Below are 9,270 nucleotides of genomic sequence, written 5' to 3' on the forward strand. Positions count from 1 at the left end.
GGCAGGTCAGAGAATATTCTAAATTGTGGGTTGTTTATGAAGTTGAATTATAATCCTTTCCTTTAGGTCTGCTCCCCAGACTGGACCAAAATGGGCTATAATTTTCATGCTTTGTTGAAATTTTTATGATTTGCAAATTTTTAAATAACTTCTGAAAAAACCTAGATCAGTGGTTCTTCTTGGCTGCCCACTAGAATGTCCTTTGGAGCTTTTTAGAATTTTTCAGATTGTGAACTAAAAATTCTGAGTTCATCAGGGTGGGGCCAAGGATCGGAAAGGTTTTAAAAGCTCCAGGGTGAGTCCAAGCTAGGAACCCTGGACTAGGTGGTGAGCTGCTTGTGGCAAAGAGCCTTGTCACTGGGTCTTTGCCTGCCACCCCGCACCCTGTGTTTAACCTGCTCCTTGTGATGGGGTGACTCACCTCAAAGCGTCCGGTTTTGAAGCACAGTGACATGGGATAGTTTGGATTCGTCTTCTACATTGCTTTTTTCCTATACAATGTGAATATGATGGAGTGAAATCATTCTTCTGACAATAATTGCAATAAATTAAACATGGGAGGAGATCCTGCTGTAGCTCAGCGGTAACAACCGGACTAGTATCCATGAGGACACAGGTTTGCTCCCTGGCCCCAAAAAGACACTGCGGCACTTTACGTCAGAGTGTTCTGCCTGTGGTTTCCTCTAAGAGTTGTACAGTATCCAGTCTTAAATTTTGGTCTTTCATCCATTTTGAGTTTATTTCTGTGTATGGTGTTAGTGTTCTCATTTCATTCTTTTACATGCAGCTGTACAGTTTTCCCAGCACCACTTGCTGAAGAGACTATCTTTTCTCTGTTGTATATTCTTTCCTCCTTTGTCACAGATTTATTGGCCATAGGTGTGTCGGTTTATTTCTGGCTTTCTGTCCTGTTCCACTGATCTATATTTCTGTTTTCGTGCCAGTTCCTTACTGTTTTGATGACTGTAGCTTTTTTTTTTTTTTTTTTTGGTCTTTTTGCCATTTCTTGGGCCGCTCCCGCGGCATATGGAGGTTCCCAGGCTAGGGGTCCAATCGGAGCTGTAGCCACCAGCCTACACCAGAGCCACAGCAACATGGGATCCGAGCCATGTCTGCAACCTACACCACAGCTCACAGCAACTTGGGATCGTCAACCCACTGAGCAAGGCCAGGGATCGAACCCGCAACCTCATGGTTCCTAGTCAGTTTCGTTAACCACTGCGCCAGACGGGAACTCCCTGATGACCGTAGCTTGTAGTATAGTCTGAAGTCAGGGAGCCTGATTGCTCCAGCTCCATTTTTCTTGCTCAGGATTGCCTTGGCTATTCAGGGTCTTTTATATTTCCATACAAATTTTAAAAATTTGTTTGCTCTGGTTCTGTGAAAAATGCCATTGCTGCTGTGATAGGGATTGTCCTGAATCTGTAGATTGCCTAATAAAGTCATTTTGACCATATTGATTTTTTTTTTTTTTTTCCTCTCTGTCTTTCTAGGGACACATCCGCAGCATATGGAAGTTCCCAGGCTAGGGGTCCAATCGGAGCTGTAGCCACCAGCCTAAGCCAGGGCCACAGCATCACAGGATCCGAGTCATATCTGTGACCTATACCACAGCTCACGGCAATGCCAGATTCTTACCCACTGAACGAGGCCAGGGATCGAACCTGCGTCCTCATGGATGCCAGTCAGGTTCATTAACCACTGAGCCACGAAGGGAACTCCTTTTTGTTGTTGCCATATTGATTTTTTTAACCCAAGAGCATGCTATATCTTTCCATTTGTTTGTGTCATCTTCGATTTCTTTCATCAATGTCTGATGGTTTTCAGCATAAGGTCTTTTGCCTCTTTAGATAGGTTTATTCCTAGGTATTTTATTCTCTTTGCTCTGATGGTAAACGGAATTGTTTCCTTAATTTCTCTTTCTGAACTTTCATTGTTGGTGTGTAGAAATGCAGAAGATTTCTGCGTATTATTTTCATTTCTATCTGCCTACGGACCCTCCACTTACTTGGAAGACAAGAAAATCCCGAGCTCCACACATCCCGAGCTGAGTTCCTTGCCTCCCCTCCTCCAGTCCTGCTTCTTCCGCAGCCCCATCTCACAGGGGATGACATCTCTATCCTCTGGTCCTCAGGCCAAAAGCTCTACAGTCGCCTTTGACGCTTGGCTCTGTTACACTCTCATCAACTGGGACGCCCTTCAGGCTCTACTAGCTCATCTTCACAGTCTCAGCCGATGCCACTCAGGTCCCTCCAACCCCCATCTCTCACCTGGATTCTTTTAGAAGCCCCCTAACTATTCTTCCAGCTTTACCCTCATCCTCCCCCATCCATTCTCAGCCCAGCAACCAGATGATCCTTTGATCCATAAATCGGACCACCATACCGCTCAGCTCAGAACTTCCCAGTGGCTTTTCCCAGTTATCCCAGAATAAAAGTCACAGTCTCTAAAATGCTTTCTAAGACCCTCCGTGACCTGGTCCTCTGTGACCACTGCCCCTTCCTCACTGATCCGGCCCCACCAACTCCCTTCCCATTCCTTGAAATGCTAGGCACACTCCTGCCTTGTGGACTTTGCAATGGCTGTTCCCTCTGCCTAGAATCCTTTTCCCCAGATACCTGTATGGTCAAATCCTTCACCAACTCCTGAGGTTTTTGCTCAAATGTCCCTTTTTTTGTTTTGTTTTTTAGAGCTGCACCCATGGCAATGTGGAAGTTCCCAGGTTAGGGGATCGAATCAGAACTATAGCTGCCGGCCTATACCATAGCCACAGCAACTCAGAATCCAAGCTTCGTCTGTGACCTACACCACCACTCATGGCAATGCCAGATCCCCAACCCACTGAGCGAGGCCAGGGATTGAACCCGCATCCTCATGGATACTAGTTGGATTCATTTCCATTGTACCACAGCAGGAATTCCCTCAAATGTCACCTACTTTGGTGTCCTTTTTTCAAAATTGCAAATCCCACCCCACCACATGCCCCACCTCCTGGCTCTGTTCTGTACTTTCCCCCACAGCGCTTCCTGCCTTCTAGCAAATTATATAATGTACTTACTTGTTATGTTTCTTGTCTGTCTCTCCCTGCAAGAATGTAAGCCAGATCGGGCAGGAGTCTTTGTTTTAATCACTGGCACATAACAGGTGCTCAATAAATAGGTGTCGATGGAATTGAATGAAGAAATTGCTCTCCCTTGTTAGAAAAGTCATTTTCACATAACTAGTAATTCAAAACTACTTCTGTGTGTGACTCAGAAAATTCAGTGGAGATTTATTGAAAAGATGCTACCAAGCTGTGTTGAGTGCCTGGGCCCCGGGTCTGTCAAATTATTTTGCTGTAAAATTCAAAATCTTTTAGCTGGCAGGGAATGGGGGGGGGGGGACAGGGAGGAAAAAAAGAAAAAAATGCTACCAGGAAAGCAAAGGAAAGTCATTCTCTACATCACTTGCTTATGATTAAAAATATATATATAGGCTGGATTTTTGCATATGAATCCACATGCAAAAGAATGAATTTAGATCTGTACTTCACAGCATAATACAAAAATTAACTCAAAACCGACGAAAAATCTAAATGCTAAATCTAAAGAAAACAGAAGGGTTAATCTGTGTGACCTTAGATTAGGCAGCAATTTTCTACATATGACACCAAAAAGCACAAGCAATAAAAGAAAAAATAGATAAATTGGATTTCATCAAAATAAAATTTGTTCTTGGAAGAATGCTATCATGAAAGTGAGAAGACAACCAACAGAGCAGGAGGAAATATTTTCAAATCATGTATCTGGTAACAGATTTGTATCTAGAACATACCAAGAGCTCTTACAACTCAACTATAAGACAAATAGCCTAATTAAAAATAGGCAAAAGGAAGTTCCCGTTGTGGCTCAGTGGGTTATGAACCAGACTAGTATCCATGAGGATGCGGGTTCAATCCCTGGCCTCGCTCAGTGGGTTAAGGATCCCGCTTTGCTGTGGCTGTGGTGTAGGCCGGCAGCAGTAGCTCCGATTGAACCCCTAGCCCTGGAACTTGCGTATGCTGTGAATCCTGCCGTAAAAAGCAAAAGAGAAAAAAACCAAAGAAAAATAGGCAAAGGATTGGAATGGACATGTCTCCAAAGAAGATATACAAATGGATGGCCAAGAAGCACTTGGAAAAAACATTCGCCGTTATTAGTCATTATAGAAAACTTCAGTGAGATACAACGTCACGCCCGCTAAGATAGCTACAGTCAAAAAGACAGAAAATAAGTGCTGGTGAGGATGTGGAGAAATGGGAATCCTTATACCCTGCGGGTGGAAAGTAAAATGGTGCAACCCCTTTGAAAAACAGTCTGGCGTTTCCTCAGTCATACATAGAATTTCCATGAGACAGTAACTTCTCTTCTAGGTATAAACCCCAAAGAAATGAAAACATATGTTCAAATAAATGTGTATATGAATATTCATAGCAACATTATTCGTAATAGCCAGAAAGTGGAAACAACCCAGGTGTCCATCAGCTGATGAATGGATAAACACACGTGGTCTGTCCATACAATGGAATCATATTCATCCATAAGAAGGAATGAAGTACTGATACCCGCTGTAATTGAGGCACTTGCAAACACGTCTCGGATCTGGTTTTGCTGTGGCTGTGGTGCAGGCTGGCAGCTGTGTCTCCGATTGGACCCCTAGCCTGCAAACCTCCATATGCCACGGGTACAGCCCCCCCCACAAAAGCAAAGGGAAAAAAAGTGAGAAACCTTAAAAAGATGGTGTTTGGTTACAGGGTTTCGGTGCAGGAAGAGGGAAGTAGTGCTGGAGATGGATGGTGTGATGGTTGTGAACCATGTCAACGTGCTTTTTTGGTTTGTTTTGGGGTTTGTTTGTCTTTTTAGGGCCACACCCATAGCATATGGAGGTTCCCAGGCTAGGGGTGGAATCAGAGCTGCAGCCGCCAGCCTAGGCCACAGCCACAGTGATGCCAGATCCAAGCCACATCTGTGACCTACACCACAGCTCACAGCAATGCTGGATCCTTAACCCACTGATTGAGGCCGGGGATTGAACCCACGTACTCATGGATGTTCATCTGGTTTGTTAACCGCTGAGCCAAGATGGGAACTCCCTTCCTATACCAAAGCTAATTTTGTAAGTATGCAGTCAGGAGTCTTAATCTTAGGAAGGCACATCGTACAATCTGTATTAAAAGACCAGATTTGCTGCTGTTTGCTTAGCATCCCCTTCCAAATTGATAGCTGATGTTTTATGCTTCTGAGAGCTTCTAGAAGAAGGCCAGAGAGATTTTCTGAATCCCCCTTTGATTGCCTTTAATTCCATTACAGCTTGTTCTCGTGTATTAACAAGGTAATCTTGTCTTTCTCTTACTTTACTGCTCTGACCTTTCAGGGGAAATGTGATTTTAAAATTGGACACCGTCCAAAGATGATGCCAGCATGACAAAGGGTGTTATTCTTACAAGCAGTATAATTCCAGAGATGTGATCTGAGCCATCATTCTTTGCATGCTTTTGATTCCCTTTCTACTCAAAACAACAGCAGCGTTATCATTCAAAAGCATGTTAGAAGTGTAGAATTTGGGTCTCTTCCTCAGACCTACTGAATCAGAATCATCATTTTAACAAGATGTGATGGGTTTTTGTTTTTTTAGGGCTGCACCCACAGCATATAGAAGTCCCAGACTAGGAGTCAAGTTGGAGCTGTAGCTGCCAGCCACAGCCACAGCAATGCCAGATCCTTAACCCACTGTGCAAGGCCAGGGATCGAACCTTCATCCTCATGGATACTAGTTGGGCTTGTTATCACTGAGCCATGACGAGAACTCCAGGATATGATGGTTTTAAAGTATGTCTAGATTCCTTGATACTCCTCTGTTTGGTGGAGCTTAATTCTCCTTGCCTTGAGGGCCTTAGTGACTTGTTTGTAATAAACGATGTGGCAGAAAATGATGGGGTGCATCTCCCAAGGCTGTTAAGTCATAAAGACCTTGTAAGCTCCTCCTTCCTAGAATCACTCACTCTGGGGAAGCCAGCTGCCATGTGGTGAAGACACCCCACACTCAGTGAACTTTTGTGGAGAGGGTCACATGGCCAAGCACTGAGGCCTCCTGACAACAGTCATGGTGTGTGACGTCTTGCAAGTGACTCCTTCAGCCCCCGTCAAGCCTTCAGATGACATGCTTGCAGCCAACATCCTCACTGCAACCTCCTGAGAGACCCAGAGCCAGAAGTGCCCCGTGGAGTCACACCTGGTTTCCTGACTCTTTGTAACTATGTTAGATGATAAACATTGGTTGTTTTCAGCTGCTGGGTTTGGGGTTGATGTGACCTGAGCCACTGCAGTGACAAGGCTGGATCCTTAACCCGCTGAGCCACCAGGGAACTCCTATCTTGTGCCTCTTGATCTGAAACGTACATTTTTCACTTTGTGACTGATATTGGCCATCTTTCCAAGTCAGTACTTGTAGCTCCACCTCATCTCTCCGGCTGGCTGCTCTTTCACAACCGGGCCACCAGGACCACGCAGCCCTGCTCCAGCACCACCCTGAGCACTGTCCTTATAGCTGCTGGCACTGTGTTCGGACCACTCCCTCAGGCGCTGAGGTCCTTGTGTGGGCTTCGCAGGGGAGGAAACACTAAGTCCTGGAGAGGCTTGAACTTGACCATTTGGCAGCACAGCCTCTTAGATCTTCTTGTCCCTCATCAGTGGGCATTTGGGTTATTAACACAGAATCTGGGGACCTCCGATGCTTTAGAGACCACCCCTGAAGACAGTCTCTATGGAATTTCAGAGGAGGGACCCCAAGGGGGTCCTTAACCCACCTGTCTGCAGATCCCGAACTTCTCTGACAATATGATAAAAACCTTGGGCTTCCTTAAGGCCTTTTGATCCCACTGCTCTGAGAAGAAAACCTGACCTTTCCCAGCCGCCAGAAACAAAAGATCCCTTTCCTCAAAATCGTTCTTTGCCTCTGCAGGAGCACCAAGCACTTTTCTACTGAATATGTTATCAAAGGTTAAAAAGGCTCCTCTTGCCTTTGGGGGCATGTCTCCTCCCACTCCTGCTCCCGAAATGGCAGCCCTGCAGGGCTGTGACTGAACCCCACCGGGCCTTTGATGCGGATCATGTAGAAGATCTGTGGCTGAGCGCGCCAAGGGCAGGGAAGGGCGCAGGCTTCCCCGCGGCCACCAGAGGGCGCCCTCGCCCCGGCCTTCCGAGTCCGCGGCCAGCCGCCCGCCCCGCCCGTCACTGCAGGACGTCAGCGGGACACGCCTGGCGGGCAAGGCCAGGTCATTGCTACGTGTAGTGGTAACCCGGCCTCCTGATCTCCGCGGTCCCGCCGTCGGACCGGAGTGGAATGTCAGGTTCACACACTGCGAGTTGCGGCGGGCTCACCGAGCTGCTCCAGTCCGCGCTGGCTCCCTGACTTGAGAGTACTTATCGGGAAGGACGCAATTTCTTTTTCAGGAAAGGGAGAGAGGAAAACAGTGGGGGTCGATTCGTCTCCGTCTGGCGGGATCACACGATGAAACCGGCTTCAAGCGTCATGCAACGTCCCAGGGGCCCCACGGGAGGGTTCATTCCTTGGTTCGTGCTGCCCCCTGGACACGTGCCTTCCTCCAGTCCACGTGCTCAGCGCTTTGCCTGATGAAGGCTGTTTGCCCTTCCAAACTGCCATCTCTTAGGCGAAGTCGACCCCCTACCCTACCCTTCCCGCCCCCGCCGCCTCTCCCAACCCCCAGGCCTCAGCTTCTTGCATTGGCATTGGAGGCTATCCTTATCTGCTTCCTACCATCTCCAGCCTGGCGCAAGCTGCTCAAAGTCAAGCTTTCCCCACACCTGGTTTAGCAGGCCCAAGGCCAGTGTTTGATAAACTACGCTAAAAAATCATGTGGACTCGGAGAATGGAACAAAAGTAATTTATAAGTGATGACAAACCATCCTTCTGATCTCAATTGAATGTACCTAGAAGCTTTTGGATCAAAAGTATCAAGTGGGAAACCTTGTGTGAGCGCCTTTCCATCCTCTTGCTCATCTGCAGCCCAAAGCCTGGCAAACTGTTAACCCCTCGCCATGTCTCAGCACCTTCCTTTGAATTGTTTTTTATTCATTGCTGCTGTGTTTTGGTTTTTCTGAGATTTTTTTGTTGTTTTTCTTTTTTTTTCTGCTTTTTTTAGGGCTCTACCCCCCGGCATATGGAAGTTCCCAGGCTAGGGTTCCAATCCCAGCTACAGCTGCTGGCCTACACCACAACCACAGCAACACCAGATCTGGGTCTCATCTTCGACCTACACCACAGCTCATGGCAACGCCGGATTCTTAACCCACTGAGCAAGGCCAGGGATCGAAGCCATTATCCTCATGAATCCTAGGGGTGTTGGTCGACCACTGAGCCATGAAGGGAACTCCTATTCTGGGTATTTCTATAAGAGCCTTTTCGGTTGTGATGAACATTTTTTTTTTAAGAGCTGCACCTGTGGCATATGGAAGTTCCCAGGCTAGGGGTCGAATCAGAGCTGCAGCTGCCAGCCACAGCCATTGTCACAGCAATGCCAGATTCAAGCCACATCTGCACCCTGCATCACAGCTCATGGCAACGCCAGATCCTTAACCCCCCAAGGGAAGCCAGGGACTGAACCCACATCTCCATGGATCCTATCACATTCTTAACGCACTGAGCCACAATGGGAACTCTGGTTGTGATTAACCTTTGAATCAATAGACTGAGGGGGGAGTTCCTGTCCTGGTGCAGCAAAAAGGAATCTGACTAGCATCCCTGAGGATGTGGGTTCAATCCCTGGCCTTGTGCAGTGGGTTAAAGATCTGGGATTGGAAGTTCCCGTGGTGGCGCAGTGGTTAACGAATCCGACTAGGAACCATGAGGTGGCGGGTTCGTCCTGCCCTTGCTCAGTGGGTTAATGATCCAGCGTTGCCGTGAGCTGTGGTGTAGGTTGCAGACGCGGCTCAGATCCCGTGTTGCTGTGGCTCTGGCGTAGGCCGGTGGCTACAGCTCCGATTAGACCCCTAGCCTGGGAACCTCCATATGCTGTGAGTATGGCCCTAAAAAGCAATAAATAAATGAATAAATAAATAAATAAAAAGACTGAGGGAAGCAGATTGCCTGCCCCAGTGTGGGTGGGCCTCATCTAATCAGCCGAAGGCCTGGATAGACCAAAAGGGTGACAAATGAGGGAAGGAATGCCTCCTGCCTGGCAGCTGAGCTGGGACAGCAACCTTTTCCTGCCTTTGTAATTGAACTGAAACTTGG

The sequence above is a fragment of the Phacochoerus africanus genome, chromosome 5 (assembly GCF_016906955.1).
Source record: "Phacochoerus africanus isolate WHEZ1 chromosome 5, ROS_Pafr_v1, whole genome shotgun sequence".
Taxonomy (NCBI): domain Eukaryota; kingdom Metazoa; phylum Chordata; class Mammalia; order Artiodactyla; family Suidae; genus Phacochoerus; species Phacochoerus africanus.